Here is a 16,854-nt window from a genome sequence, read left to right as displayed (position 1 = left end):
TAAAATAAATCGTTATTAAGTAAAAACTGCCTTTTATATAAAAAAAATGATTCAAAATATCCCACTACTCTGTTTCTTATAACTTTTTTTTAAAAATTTTATATTTCGAAATACCCCACTATTCTCGTGACTTCTTTAATGAATCACTATTATTTTAAAACTGTCAATTTTTTAATTTTAAAATTCTAATATACTATTATTGAAAAGCTGTTATTTTTTAAAAATTTAAATTGTTCATGTATATCACTACTATTTTCTTGCTTGAATAAAGACACATTAGACCTTTCATTTATATTTGATTGAAAACACTATATCAGGAACATGAAATACATTATTATATTTTCCATTACGAATATACACTAATACAAAAGAACATGGAATTATTAAATCTTGTAAGGCTACCTTTTATGTTCTCTGTTCTAAAGGTAATGGGCAATTGGAGGTTATGAAGGGAAGGTATTTACACATAGGAGTGGATAAGTGGACTAACTCGTCTCGCGTAAGGCCTGTCTGCATAAGTTCGCATTGACAGTGGACTGGGTCAGTCCGCCCCGCTTCTTACACGAATCAAATAAATTGGTACGTCCCCATTCCACGGGTCCGTGGGTCAAACGGGTCGGTTCGCGAGCCTAATTTTAAAAGAATTTCAATTTTAATAAAAATATAATACAATAAAATTAAGTTCAATACAAATGTCAATAAAATCTCAATAATTAGTCAATTACATCAATAAAATAAATAATGTCTTAACAAAAGAAAATCCAAGTAATAAGTCTAAAATATAAAATTTAAACATCTCCAACAACAAAATGATTTCATATTTGAAGTAGCTTGAATCTTCTCCATCTTTGATGTGAGCTATTTTTTATAATAAAAATATCTTGAAATATCTTTAAAAATATTTATTTAATAATTATTTCTGGCTTAAATGATAAGAATTGATATTTTTATTATTTATGGCTTGCAGATATGAAAATGATAAATTAAAAGAAAAAAAGATTGAGAAAATATCAAAAAGGAATATTTTTATCATGTTATCACTTATCTTTTTTTAATCTTTTATTTTTATCATCTTTTTGTATCTTGATCTTTTATTTTTATTATCTTTTATCTTTATTATCTTTTAATTTAAATCTTTTATTTTTATCTTTAAATCTTTATCTTATCTAATATATTTCTTTATTTGTTGTTTTAAAAGAAAAGTTTAAAGTGAAAAAGAGAAAATCAAACCTAATATAATTGGGTCAAGGTCACATAAATCAATCTAATGTGGGCTGCGGGTAACCCGCGGACCCCGCAGGCCAAACCCGCATAGTCCACGGGTTAAGCGGGAAGGGTCCAAAAATGTGACATAACCATGGACTGTTTAAAAATATTGGTCCACAACCCGCGCGAACCGCGGGCCCCACGGGCCAATCCATGGACCTAGGCTCGTTTACCCTCCCTTATTTACACATGGTTGATAAGATTAGATTAGGACATTGCGAGAAGTATGCATAAAATTAGAAATGAAATAAATATTAACAGTCAAGTTTTGCTTCTCTAAATAAATATCATGACCAATAAAATATAAATCTTGTAGCTCAGACATGGAAGATTAATAGTCTCAAATTTCTTTGCCAAGAAGATGCTATGATACCTTTTTCACATAAAAGGAGCAAGTCATGCCTCTTATAGCATATGAAAGTGGAATCAGTACTTCTGTATAAAAAATAAAATTTAATTGATAGATCAGATAAGTGTTGAAAATATAATAGTAGACATAAAATTTTCCTTTAAAATGTTACAAAGGAAGTAGAACAACCATCAAAAGAAGCAAAGAAAATAACTAGAAGAATAAAATAATTAACTGAAAAAATAAAACAATTATAAAACAATCTATATTGATCTCTAGGTCGCAAAAGGACAGTGAACTATATGTAGATATTTTTCTTCATCGCAATCCTTTAACAAAAAATATACGAAGTTGAATTAGGAGAAACACAACACTCAATATTGGGTATAAGCAATAAGTCAATTTAAATACTGCAAATAATCTAAATCCAAAACATTGAGAAAAGAAACATGGTTACCATTAGACATGGCAGCGGAACCCGACCCTGTGGGAACCGAATCAAACCCACCCCGACTTTGATGAATAAAAATCACGTTGATCGAATTCGGGTCGGATTTGGGTTTTCCCCAATAACCCAAAACGGCTAAGGTGGGTATGGGATTACTGATATCCACCTCGACCCCAATCGCCCCAATTTGGAAAACCTAACTCCTAAAAGTCTAAAACCTAATTTGCATCGCTACAGCTCCTCAGTCCTCACTCTACCTACCTCTCTCTATCTCTCACAAATTTACTCGCCGCTACAGCTCCTCAGTCCTCACTCTACCACTCTTGTACTTCGATCTCCTCTCCGATATCGATTCTGCCATAGACGAGGACACCAAGGTTTCTCTCTCTCTCTCTTAACCATCCATGGCATTGCTCTAGATAATTTTTTCTCCTTTTAACTTGGTTCCTTTGAACACTTTACTCTGCCCACTTGCTTTTCTTTTTCAAATCCATGACGGCAGCTTTGTTCTATTTGAGCTTTGTTCAACAGCAGTATAAAGGAAGGTGGAAGGAAGGCAAAAGGGTATCCTGGATCTATCATCCTTTTTGGCATCTACTCGAGGCAAGTTTGACATGCACAAGAGTCTCTCCTGGTGAATTTTTCCTTGTTTTTGAATCTATTGTTCAAGTTCTAGTTAACTACTCATCGTGGAGCTTTCTTTGTTTATAAGTATCACCCCTCTGTAGGGATTGTTAATAAATAACAACAGAAATTTTATCCCAGCTCTACCACTATCCTTATGCTTGGTGAACTTGTATATTCCCTTTTCATGTCTCGTCTAAAAATTCATATTTGGCTCAAACTATACGACTGCTATGTGTTAATGTGTGGGATGAGGTTTTCGATTGTCCTTGGGTAATATTAACTTGTATAAAGAAGGGCAAATTGCAGCCGTTAGTCTAAGTGTTGTAGCTTGATAAATGTATGAGACTATTCTAAATTCCCTTTCATGAATGTTGGTTGCAGTAATTTTTATTCATCTAGAAGTTTCTTTTATAAAAAACCTTTTGGTTTTCATTGTTGGATCGAGTGGCCTCATAATAATTAAGAAGGGGGGGTTGAATTAATTATTCCTAAACCTTTACTAATTAAAAAATTATTCTTCTAAGGCTTTTACTAAATTGTTAAGAGAATGAGGAGTAGAAGAGAAACTTAACAGAAAGTAAAAGCGGAAATTAAATGCACAACGGAAAGTAAAAGAGTATGGAAGAAGGAAACAAACACACAAGAGTTTTTATATTGGTTCGGCAACAACCCGTGCCTACATCCAGTCCCCAAGCGACCTGCGGTCCTTGAGATTTCTTTCAACCTTGTAAAAATCCTTTTACAAGCAAAGATCCACAAGGGATGTACCCTCCCTTGTTCTCTTTGAACCTAGTGGATGTACCCTCCACTAGAACTGATCCATAAGAGATGTACCCTCTCTTGTTCTCAGTCAAACCCAAGTAGATGTATCCTCTACTTGTACCACAAAGGATGTACCCTTCAATGTGTTAAGACAAAGATCTCAGGCTGTTAAACCTTTGATACTTTGTGAATGGGGATACAAAAGAATTCTCAGACAGTTAGTCCTTTGAACACTTTTGTATAAGGGAATGGAAAGAATCAAAAGAATTCTCAAACTGTGTCATTTTGAATTCTTTGACATGGGAGAAGGGAGACACAAAAAAATTCAGGCGGTTAGTCCTTTTTTATTTTGGAAAAGGGAGAAGAGAGACACCAAAACAACTCAGGCGGTTAGTCCTTGGCGAATTCTTTTTGGCAAAGGAAGAAGGGAATGAAAAGATGAATAACACAAGTTTTCAAGGTTTAGAAAACCAGAAAACTTTAGAAAGCTTTTGGTACAAAGAAGAAGAAGAAGTTCAAAGAGATTCAAGGCTTGTAAAGGATTGTATAAGATTGATTGAAAAAGTATTGACTTGATTGAATTGAAAATGCAAAACAAAACCTTGCTTTTATAGACTCTTCATGTCTGGTCAAGAAGACCATTTAGATGAGTTATAACTTTTAGAAAAAAACTTAAAACCAATTTGAAAATGTCAAAAACCTTTTGAAGATTTACATCTTTTGATTTATTCAGAAACAGTCATTGGTAATCGATTACCAAATAAGTGTAATCGATTACACAAAGCTTTTATGTGAAAGGATGTGACTCTTCACATTTGAATTTGAATTTTCAACGTTCAAAGGCACTGGTAATCGATTACCAAAACATTGTAATCGATTACAGCTTTTTGAAAATAATTGGAACGTTGTAAATTCAATTTGAAAACTTTTTCAAAACAATTTTGCTACTGGTAATCGATTACAACAATCTGGTAATCGATTACCAGAGAGTAAAAACTCTTTGGTAAAAGGTTTTGTCAAAAACTCATGTGCTATTCAAAGTTTTGAAAAACTTTTTAATACTTATCTTGATTGAGTCTTCTCTTCATTCTTGAATCTTGAGTCTTGAATCTTGATCTTGATTCTTGATCTTGATTCTTGAGATCTTTGAACCTTGAATCTTGATTCTTGTCACTAGACTTTCTTCTTGAGTCTTGAATTCTTCTTGATTCTTATCTTAAACTCTTGAATTGTTCTTGATTCACTTGAGTTGTTCTTTGATTGATCTTTGAGCTTTTTGTCATCACCTTTGTCATCATCTTTTGTTATCATCATTGTTATCATCAAAACACCTTTGAATCACCTTTGATTCACCATGAAGCTTTGCTTCTACATTCATGAATGTTGCTTTTATTGTGTTGGTTGCAGTAATTTTTATTGTTGGCTGCAGTAATTTTTTATAAAAGCAAATTTGATCTAATTATAGATGATATCTTGGGTGACAGCAACTCCGAAACATACTAGCTACTCCTTCAACTGATTAATTGGTAAAATCTTGCCTGATGTTCATAAGCTTGAAACTTGAGTGCTACTGATATGAATATTGTGTGGATTTTCCTCAAAATGTGTCTACAGCTTATGAAATTTTATTTCGTTGGCTTCTTATGTTTTATTGTGGATCAGAATCAATTAATTATGAGTTACTTTCGGAAATGTCTTTGTACCATTTTTCTGTTCTGTTTGAAGTGATTCTCAACTTTTATGAGATTTAGTTTTGGTTATTGTTTAAGGTTATGTTTGGTTTTTGGTTTTCTAAATTCCCTTTCATGAATGATTGGTTACTTTGCAAGTATGTTGTATATTAAAAAATATTCTAAAACTCAATTTTATAAAATCAAAACTTGATTTATTTTTAAATTTCAATTTACAAACTTAAGTTTAATCCAACTATGAACTTAGTTAGAAACAAATTTAAATATTTTTAGTGAGAAAAAATAGTCTATAATATCTTCATAGAAAAAATTACTATCCATTAAGATTTAAGAGGAGTACACACTTCGTGTAACACACTTAAGATTTTTTTTTTGTACATGAAGAAAAAAAAAACAAAACAAATTTCTTCCCTTTACTAAAAGCCGCAAGGCAAGCAAATTAAAATAGTTGGTTGATTCACTCCCTCATACTAAATATGGCTAAAAGTATGATGAATAATAGGGCTAGCTAAAAGTCATTATAATAAAAATCAAATTGTTAAGTGTATCTTTGGCTACAAAAAGAGCCTTGACGTGTTCTGTTGTACCATCTAATTTTTGTTTAATTTTGTATACCCACATGTAATTTTTTTAAAAGGCAAAGCAAAATATACTATTGATGATAAAAAGTATTGGAAGCTAAGTCACAAGCTGTGAAATGTTTCCAATCCCACGTGAATGTATTGCCTTGATTTTTTGTATTATTTTTTAAATTGATTACCAATGAATGTTTTGCCTTGATTTTTTAAATAATTAGTTTACTGCTGATGTGCCATCATTTTCTTCTATTTTCTAAACCCTTTTTGCACCATTTTAATTATTGATTGGTCTTAATTGTCAATTAATTAGGCAGTTTTATTATTTGGGCTCATTTAGCTAATTTGATGTTTTTAATCTAATTTCAGGAATTAATGAAACAATGGGCTTAATCCGGATTTTGGTTGTGGACTTGAAGAGGGCAAATAAAGAAGCGCTTACCTTAATTAATTTCTAATTAGGAAATTTCGCAATTTTATTTTATGTTGTTCAGTGTTTATTTCGTTTTGGGCCAGAGTATTGTAATAGGGCCCAGTGACTTTGAGTGACTCTTTTTAAATAGTTGCCTTGGGATTCGTGCAGGGCATTCTATTCTGTTATGCTATTCATTATTCAGAGCTTGGTTTTAGGGTTTTCGTTTTTCTGTTTTGACGTTTCTGAGTTCGTAATGCAATTTTACGTTTTCTGCTTCTAATTACAATTTCGTTCTTGTTTCTTCTTCTACTCTCATTTACGTTTCTGTTCCATTTTACATTTCTGTTCGTTTACGTTTCTGTTCATTTACGTTTCCGTTCATTTACGTTTCTGCTTCATGTTTCAATTGCGTTCTCTGTTTGAATCCATGGAAGGCTAGATTTTCTGGTGTTGTTTCCTTTTGAGGACGAAGCCCTACTCTCTTTGAGGTTTCGCTTGTAATGTGGTTTCCTGGCAGTTCTCCCTTCACCAGTATCCCAAATTCGTGAATATTAATCAGTGCACGCTTCGTGTTCGATTAATTGCCTCTGAGCCTAACTTGCGTTCATGCTTAATGGACGAAGGGCTAACTGGTGTATGTGGTGCCTAATCATGTATTGAAAACCCTAAGTTGATTTTCGCTTAGTAAATTGAAATAGGGTTGGATTAAGTGGTTGACTGTTAGGGACGAATTCTCTAACCCAGGATAAGAGAATGACTTCTGAATCAGAGGAAATAACCCGTTTTTAATATTAGTAGTTTCGAATTTCAGTTTACTTGTTCTGCTCTTTAATCACAAAACAAACAACCCCCCCAATCGTTACTGTTACTGCAAGTATATTATGAACATTTGGTTTGTCACTGCTCGTTGGGAAACGACCTAGGATCACTTCCTAGTTACTGCATTTTCATGTTTACTTGATTCGGGTACGGCCTCGATCAACTGCATATAGTTTTCTGCCATGTTGATTTTACAAACAGAGGAGCTTAATTCAGATTTTTTTCATTCTAGTGTATAATTAAAAAATCTACTTGTTTATCATTCTACTTTCAACATTTATCATACTACTTGTTTGGAAAAACTTTTTATGATATTAGTGTTTTTTTTCTTTCCAGGAAAATAATGGAAGATATTAGTTTTTCACTAGAAGGAATTTACCCTATTCCTTCACCAATTAATGAGTCTCCTTCACCTTCACCAATTGATCAAACTCTTTCACCTATTCAAGTTGATCTTGCACCTTCTCCTTCACCTATTAATGTTGATCATACTCCTTCACCTCATGAAGATGAAGTTTATAATGTGGAGGCGCAAGGAGGAATATGTAGGCTGAAAAGTAAGATTTGGCAGCATTTTAAAAAAATTAAAGTCAATGGTTTGGAAAAGGCTGAATGCAAGTATTGTAAGAAACTTCTTGGTGGAAAATCAAAAAATGGAACCAAGCAATTGTGACAGCATAATGAGATTTGTGTTCAGTACAAGATTTTTAGGAGAGGGATGAAGGGCCAAACATTTCTTACACCTAAGGTCGTGCAAGGAAAGCAAGAGTTGGGTGCGGGAACTTATGATGTAGAATGTGCAAGGGAAGAGCTAGCAAAAGCAATTATTATGCATGAGTATCCACTATCAATTGTGGATCACCTTGGCTTTAGGAGATACTCTGCTGCCCTCCAACCTGTGTTTCAGGTTCGCTAGCAAAACCCCTCCAACCTGTTATCACTATTTTCTTTAACTATTTTTAATAAAGATAAAGACATGAAGTGTCTCTTTTCCAGCTGGTATATTATAAAATAAAATAGTGATATTTTTCAGGTTCCTACTAGAAACACAATTAAGAGATAATGAAAATCTATGAGAATGAACGAGCAACAACTTTGAAGTTGTTGGATAGTCTTGATGGAAGAGTGGCCATTACATCAGACATGTGGACTTCAACGAGTCAGAAGAAGGGGTATATGGCTATTACAACTCATTACGTTGATGGTTGTTGGAACCTACAAAGTCAGATTTTGAGGTAATAAAACGATTTGAACTTTTTATATTATTAGGCCTTTTATTTTATAAAATGATTGAGTATGATTATATTATATCTCTTTTTTGGTTGTTTTTATACTATATCTCTATTTTTTATGTTAGGTTCATTTATGTTCCTGCTCCTCATACAAGTGATAGACTTTACAATGTATTGACTGACTGTTTGATGGATTGGAATATTGACACAAAATTGTCCACTATCACCCTAGATAATTGTACCACAAATGATACTATGATTGATAAAATTAAGGATAAATTGCACTTGGGTAGTTTGCTTAGGGATGGGTCTTTACTTCACATGTGTTGTTGTGCTCACATCCTTAATTTGATAGTAAAAGATGGGTTGGAAATGGTGAAAGAAGGTGTAGAAAATATTCAAGATAGTGTGGCATATTGGACAACAACACCTAAGAGGAAGGAAAAATTTGAGGAAACGGCTAAACAGTTGAGAAATCCTTACACTAAGAATTTGGCATTAGATTGTCCAACTAGATGAAACTCAACTTACAAAATGCTTAAAATTGCCATAGGATATGAGGATGTTTTTTGTCGATTAAAGCAACGAAAGGTCTCAATATACTTGTTTGCCAAGTACTTTACAGTGGCAATTTGCAAAGGATGTTTGTGGGAGATTGAAGTTGTTCAATACTATCATTGAATTATTTTCTTCTACTAAACATCCAACTGTTAATTTGTATTTTCCAAATATATGTGAGATTAAGTTGGCAATCAAACAATGGATTACCTCTCCTAACCCAATGATTCAACAAATGACAAAAAATATGATGATCAAATTTGATAAATATTGGGGTGTGATTCATAATGTGATGGGAGTTGCCACTGTTTTAGATCCTAGGTACAAGATGGAGTTGCTTGAGTATTATTATGAAAAGTTGTATGAACATGACTCTTTTACTCAAGTGAGGTGCATTCAACAATTGTGTTATGACTTAGTTTGTGATTACCAAATGAAAATGAACAAAAACTCTTTTGGTGGTAATGTTGGTGATGTTACTGGTAGTGAAGTTGTTGGTGATGCATTATCTAAGTATGATAGATTTATTATAAGGAAAAAAAAGGGCTAGAAGTTCTTATGTTAAATCAAAGTTAGACCACTATTTAGAAGAAAAGGTTTTACCAAGAGCTATTGACTTTGATATTTTGATGTGGTGGAAGTTTAATGGTGTCAAGTATCCAACACTTCAAGCAATTGCTAAGGATATATTAGCTATTCCGGTATCTACCGTAGCTTCAGAATCCATATTTAGCACTGGTGGTCAAATATTAAGCCCACATCATAGTCGACTTCAATGGACTACTTTAGAGGCTTTAATGTGCGCTAGAAGTTGGTTGTGGAGTGCTGAAAATACTGGTAAAGTTTTATTCATATATGCTGTTAAATTGATATTTGTGATTATTCAAGAACTAATACTTGTAATGTATTTTTATAGGTTCTATGAGCTATAAAGTTGTTGTTGAATGTGCTACTGTAATGAATGAAATGGTTTCAGATGATGAAGGTAAATAATGTTCTAAATTTCATTTTTTTATTATATAATATAAGCTTTTGTTCTAATTTTTATTTCTTTTATGCAGGTAGAATGATGGATGCTGGTGGCACTGATTAGGAGGAATGAGTAACATTTATTTGCTGAACAATTTAAGTTGTTTCTTTTTTTATTATGTAATTTGAAAGAATGAAACATGTTTAAGTTGTTGAACAGAATCATATGCTAAACAGAATGAAACATGTTGAAGGACAACCAACATAGTATATCAGTATCTCTTTTTTTGCTAAACAGAATCATATGCTACTTATTGTTGGGACAACATATATTTAGATGGTACTCTATTTTGGGGGAAAATAAATATGCATGTCCTTAATTCCTCATGCAACACCCAAATTTTATGATTTTAATTGAATTGATTGATTTGTTTTAGTAATTTTTTAAATTATGATAATGATCCCATATTTTGAATTTGGCTTTGTTATTATTTTTTTCTGCGTAACTACATTTTTTTCCATTTTTTTCAATAAGTTACAATATTTTTTCTCTTTTTTTTTAAAAAAAATTAATCAATACTAGCGGGGGCGGGGCTCGGAAACCCAACCCCCAATGGGGATGGGGATGGGTACGTATTTTTTAATTCAGGCGGGGATCAGGGTCGGGGATCGATTACAAAGTTGGGGGTGGGGGTGGGGGTGGGAAATGCAATACCCATCCCCGTTTCACCCTGTTGTCATGCCTAGTTACCATGATGCTTTAATATGAAATGAAATTGCGTAGATTGATCCAACTAAGCAAAGGAGGTCCCTATCTAGTGACTCAAAAGCATCTAGTGGTGGAGGAGACAATAATAAACAAATTGAAAAAAGAGACGGTGAAATGTCAGGAAAATAAATCTTTATTCCTGTGGCAACAAATGAAGATTATTTGAGTAGATGTAAAAGAAAAAAAAATACATTACAATTCGTGCAATGATAAACAAAGGTAAAAGAAAGATGAAAATATATCATATTCATCATACTTCCATCTCCATAGGTTATCTTGTATGGAAAAGAAGACTCATTTGATCTTCTCTGTTATGTTGTTACTATTGTTTCAACATCCTCTTCGTTGGACCATTTTTTCTTGGCTGGATTTGATGTATTGTTCCACTGACGTATTTTTTAAAAAAATAGTAATTAATAATGTATACAATATACACACACCAATAATACTGAAATCTTGAATTATACCTTGTCCTTTTTCATTTCTTTCACCTAATCACTCACATTTGTCTTATTCTGTTTGGTGCCTTGGTCCTTGCATCCCTCCTTAATTGCAAAATTCAACTAATCATCCTCCTTCTAAATCATCTACCTCCATTTTGTTGTAGCCTTGGTGCTTGCATTCCTTCCTAACCCAAACTGGTGAGTTAACAAAGATTTGAATATGCAAATATCAAACATTCAAATCCAAATGAGTGATAACAATACCATTTTTTTGAATATGAACCTTAACAAATCAGAACTCGTTGCAACAAAATGATTGTAGGAGATTGAGATAAACACGTAAATTTTATTCGTGTTTCACTCTTTGTGTTGTGCAATTGGAAGAATGATGGTGTTGCGGTGCAGTTTGTGCAACAGAAATCTCAAAGGCCCTGTGAAATTGTCAACCTAAAGAATTTTGCTCATTAAGCTTATATCAATTTTTTGTTGATAGTCTAATAGGCCCATCAAATTAGATCACTTGTATTGAACACATAAAAATATAAATTACTAATAAAAATGTTATAATATAATATGTAGCTCACATTAATTAATTAATTAGGAATTATAAAATTTATATAATCTCCCACTTGGGCTTCATATTAACTTTAAACATTTATATCACAAAATTCTTTAGGAGTGCAACCGTATGCTATTTACTTTTAGACTTCCCTTAAACAATTTGATCCATCTTATATAACAACAAGGAATCATTGTGGTTTTCATCACAATCTAAAGTGACTAAGCCACAATGATCACCATTGTCACTTATATTTGATGGCATAGATCAAATATGGATAAGCGACATGAAAATAATATGTAATGTGATCTTATCCATCTTTATTTCCAACTATTCCAAACCTTATTCTTTATAGAGATCAATCCAAATGCAACAAATATCGCATATATAAAAAAAACATAACACAAGTTTATAATAAGATAATAAACATCAACTTTATTTCTGCAGAAAATCCAAAAACAAAATATTTGTAAACCATAAGATATAGAACATAAGCTAGACTCCCACTAAACTAAAATACTATCAGGAATTATACTTATATGAGCAATGTGCTCATAAAAAACTTTCAGTATCAGACCTTTAGTAAGTGGATCAGTAAGCATGGAATGAGTTCCTATATATTATATACAAATATGTATTTTTTGAATTCTTTATTTAACAACCAAATACTTTATGTTAACAAACTTTTACTTGGTTGAATTCTTAGTAAGACTGCTAAGATATTGTTCCAATCAACACCCAATGGCTCCTTAGTATTGACAACAATAGACAAGCTAGTTACAATAATTTAACAATCATAAATTCTAGTATCATAGCAAAAATATCAACTCCACCAACATGATTAAATGTGGATCCTTATGTGGAGTGATTGCTATTAAGAGATTCTGTAAAATCGAAGTCAGAATTCTCAATGATCTCTAAACATCTAGACTTTTGATATGAAAATATGTAGTTTCTTGTTCTCTTCAATTAGCGCATAATGTGTTTTACTATTTTTTAGTGTAGCATACCAAGATTACTCATATATTTCCTATAGACTCCTACTAAAATTACAATAAAATAAACTTAAGAATACATGATAAATTGCAATATAACTATTTTGCAACAATAAACCATATGATGCTAGTAAGATGTCATCAACATATAGTACCAAAATAATAAATTTACTTTCACTGAACTTTTAGTATATGCAATCATCAACCAAATTTACGAGAGACTTGTTTAAAAAGCATAAATAAATTTCTTTAGTTTGCATACCATAGAATTTACATAATTTTAAACTAGGTTTCTGGTTGCACCGTATAAATTGTTTAATTAATGTTTTCAATTAGAAACGTAATCTTTACATCTATCTATGGAAAAACAATTATCAAAATGATCTACAGTGTCATTATCAAAATGAACATGTGTAAGAATCCTTAGAGGATCAAATTGAGATTTATTTTGGGATATTTACTGTATTGTAACTCTGCCTTTATGGTTATGATCATGAGATTGTTATGTTTGATAGGACAATTGATGCCCTAATGCAAATTGGATGATAAAATTGAATGTTCTTGGTGCTTTCATGTTTTTGAACCTGTAATTTTGATTTCTTTGATTTTGATATGATTATGTGAAATTGTTTGAGGGGTTTTACTCCCCATGTCGTGAGAAGAATTTATGTATAATTCATTTGTGTTTTGGACAAAAATTACTAGATTATCATGAAAATTAGATTGTTGGAAACGTTCTTTGTCATGTTTTGGTTTCATAAGCTCATTACGTGTGGATGATTATAACACATATATATGTATATGAATTGTTAAAATAAATTTGGAATTAATAATTCAAATAATAAAATTAAATTGAAGAACAGTAATATATTAAGATTCAACGATAAAATACTTTCAATGCATTTTTAGTTTAACTATTTATTAACTCTTTTTAATTGAAAATAATATAGTTCGATTTAATATATACATGTTTTGTGTCATGTAAATATTAATATTATATGATGTTTATATGCTTCATAAGGCGTGATAAATTGTTATATTGGAATTATGAAATTGTAATTGAGATTGTGTGTAAGTGATAAATTGAGTATGTGTTGAATTGTAAGATATATGTGTATTGAGATTTTGTACACATTGAGTTGTGAGCTATGAATTATACAATCACTCAACTATAAGACCCTTTAAGGATGATGAGTTAATGCGTGACGAGTATTGCGATGGGATCCACTATGGGAACCTGACGAGTTAATCACTTTGAGGCACGACGAGTTAAAATAATTTTGAAAACAATTATGTAGTTGTGTGTATTGCATAGTTCAAACTTTAGTGACACATATATGATTTTAAATGTCTATTTTAATGAGATGATTAGTCATATGAACATAACATATTAATATTATTACTGTGTGATATTATATGATGCATGAGGTGTGATAACGTGATGTATTGAGATTATAAAAGTATGATGAATTGTGTGTAAGTTGAGTATGTGTTAAATTGTGAGATCACACGTATATTGAGATGTTGTGTGCATTGAATTATGAGTTATGAATCGTACAATCACACGATTGTAAGATCCTTTAAGGGCGACGAGTTAATGCACAATGAGTATTGTGATGGGAGACTGTAGGAACCCGACGAGTTAAAATTATTTTGAGAACAATTGAGGAGTCATGTGTTTTGTATAGTTCATAGATAAAATTTGTGTGTTAAAATGTTTTCTAGGTTGGACCTGAATCAGGAGGGAGAGGCCCTGATGGACTCTTCGAAGCCTAGGCCTTATGGGTATATACACCTAATTTGAGTGCTCCTTTAAGCCTGTGTCAATTCCACATGGTTGGAGCATTCTCGCAAAATAGTGTGACCCTGACTGGTCTTCCTATGATTTTACCTAGTGAGAGTGACCTAACTTACCAGTGTGTGGTTTGTCTTGTCATGTACTCCTAGGCGTCCGACAAGGTTTTTCACTAACATGGTACCACATTTCATATAGGAATGAGTTTTAGTGTATCTGTTACATAACGTCTGTGTAATGATCATTATGACTTGTTATGTGATGGTATATAATGAATTGTGTAAGTGTGAGATGTGGTATTGTATTTAAGATGTGTTGTCTTGAATGTGTGATTAATCGTGAAGGCGTGGAATGTGATTTGTGATTAAATCCTTGGCACAAGTGATGTTACGCAATTAAATCCTTGGCACAAGTGATGTTACGCAATGAGTGGTAAAATAATGTGAATTGAGTTAAGTTGAGCTTCTTATACTTATATATATATATATATATATATATATATATATATATATATATATATATATATATATATATATATATATTTGTTTAGGAATGTGATAACTCACTTCCTGTGTATTGTTTGTGCTTGGATCCTATGATGATTTCGAACCTTATGTTTGTGGGAACAGATAGTTAGGTGGATGGTTTTAAAGAATCTCGTGCTAGAAGATACTGAGACATAATGCTCTAATAGGATGTGATATTGGGGCATGAGTTTCTATATTAATTGCATGAAGTTCTGGACATGTAGTTTTTATTATTTTTGTTTCACATGCTAAGTCTTTAGTTCATTCTCTAGAGTTTTGGATGATCTTGTTTTGAATCAAAAATGTTTTCATACCCTTAATTGATAAGTTTTTTAATTTGGTGATTAATGCGAATGTGAACCTTTTACCCACGTGAACTCCTTTACGTTTATTGAATAAAATCATTTTATGTGATTTTGTATTTTCATGTATTTTATTATATAAATATGTATATCAAGGTAGAGGGTGTCATAAAGGGTACTTTCTTTAATCAACAAACATCGCCAAAAATCATCTGAGAGAATCTTATGGGCTTCAACATCAATTACCCCTCTTTCACATATAGCAACATTAGTATTATCTCATTCATCCACTTTAAGATCAACTAAAAGAGCCAATGAATTAAAAACTTACTTATGCCACTCTCTCAAATTATCTTTCAAGAGTTTAAGCTTCTCCTTAAAGGTATAAATCTTCCATCCTTGTAAATGATATTTATGCCACTAATCAGTAATCATGGTCAAAAGCCTAGGATATTCCAACCAGTAATTAAAGAAGTTGAAGGGCTTTAGACCCCAATTCTTTCCTTAATCCTTCAACAAAATCGGTCAGTGGTATGAAATGTCTCTAGTACCAACCCACTGTGTAGAAAATTAGCTCCATAATGAGTCAATTCCTATGACAACATACCATGTAAATTAATGATTTCCCCAATATAGGCAAATAAATCATTTTCATGCACTGAATAAAATGATGGAACTCCTCTTGTTCACAACAATTGATATTTGTATTATGCCCCCTTCTCTCTATATCAAATACCACAATATTAAAATCTCCACCCAAAACCTCTCTTTGACATAACTAATTCACTCCTTAATTTTCGTTTTCCATCTACAAGACAAGATGGATATATCTTAATAGAACATGTTTCTTTTTGTCGCTGCGAACTACCCACACAAAAGTCAACAAAGCTAGCACCTTCAACCCAAAACTTCATGGAAAACAACCTTCTCCTCCAAATACACAACAACTTCCCCCTCCCCACCTCGACATACCAATAAACGGTTTAGATAACCTCTCAAATCCTGCCCACCCCACAAAGGAACGCCACATAAAAATAAAAAATTGAACATTTAGTCTCTTGGAGGAAACATAAATCAACCCCCTCCTTTCAAATAAAGGATATAATTTGGAATTTTTTGAAATGGTTCCCTGAGCCCATTACATTCAAAGACATTATCTTCATGTGGGACCTTGCCTCCCCCTTCCCACTAGCCACCCTTTCTATACATACATATCATCTGGGCCCTTTCCTTCCACACCCAATTCCTTTGACATCGTCCAAACTTTACCTACGGCATGTTCGTTTGGAACTTCTAATACTCTAATAGTTCCACATGTACTGTGTGAAATTGACGAGACTTCTCGAGGTGCCTCAATTGAAACATTTCCCTTATCTCGTTTACAATGCTCAAAGACCAAAGAGAAATGTTGTTCTTTCACCAAAGAAGGTTCAAATAGTGTCCTATGAACAATGGGCCAAAGTGAATGACACTCATTCTTATTAGGCCTACTTGGGCCAGAACACATCGCAAACTCTGTACGCATTCTTGTTTGAGCATTTTTGCCTTTTGGGTGTTGTTAGGTGCACCTAGCACTATTCTTGGTGCACCCAACACTTTTAATGAATGGTTAATTTTAAATAAAAAAGCGAGACACACACCCAGCACCACTACCTTCTTCTGCATCTTCTTCCTTGTTCCTCTTCTTCCGCAACTTCTCCCTTTTCGTCTTCTTCGTTTCCGCGACTATTTCCACCTGCTTTTCCTTGCATCT

The sequence above is a fragment of the Glycine max genome, chromosome 6, assembly GCF_000004515.6.
Source record: "Glycine max cultivar Williams 82 chromosome 6, Glycine_max_v4.0, whole genome shotgun sequence".
NCBI classification, from domain to species: domain Eukaryota; kingdom Viridiplantae; phylum Streptophyta; class Magnoliopsida; order Fabales; family Fabaceae; genus Glycine; species Glycine max.
The sequence above is the reverse complement of the archived record's forward strand: the minus strand, read 5'-3'. Positions refer to the sequence as shown.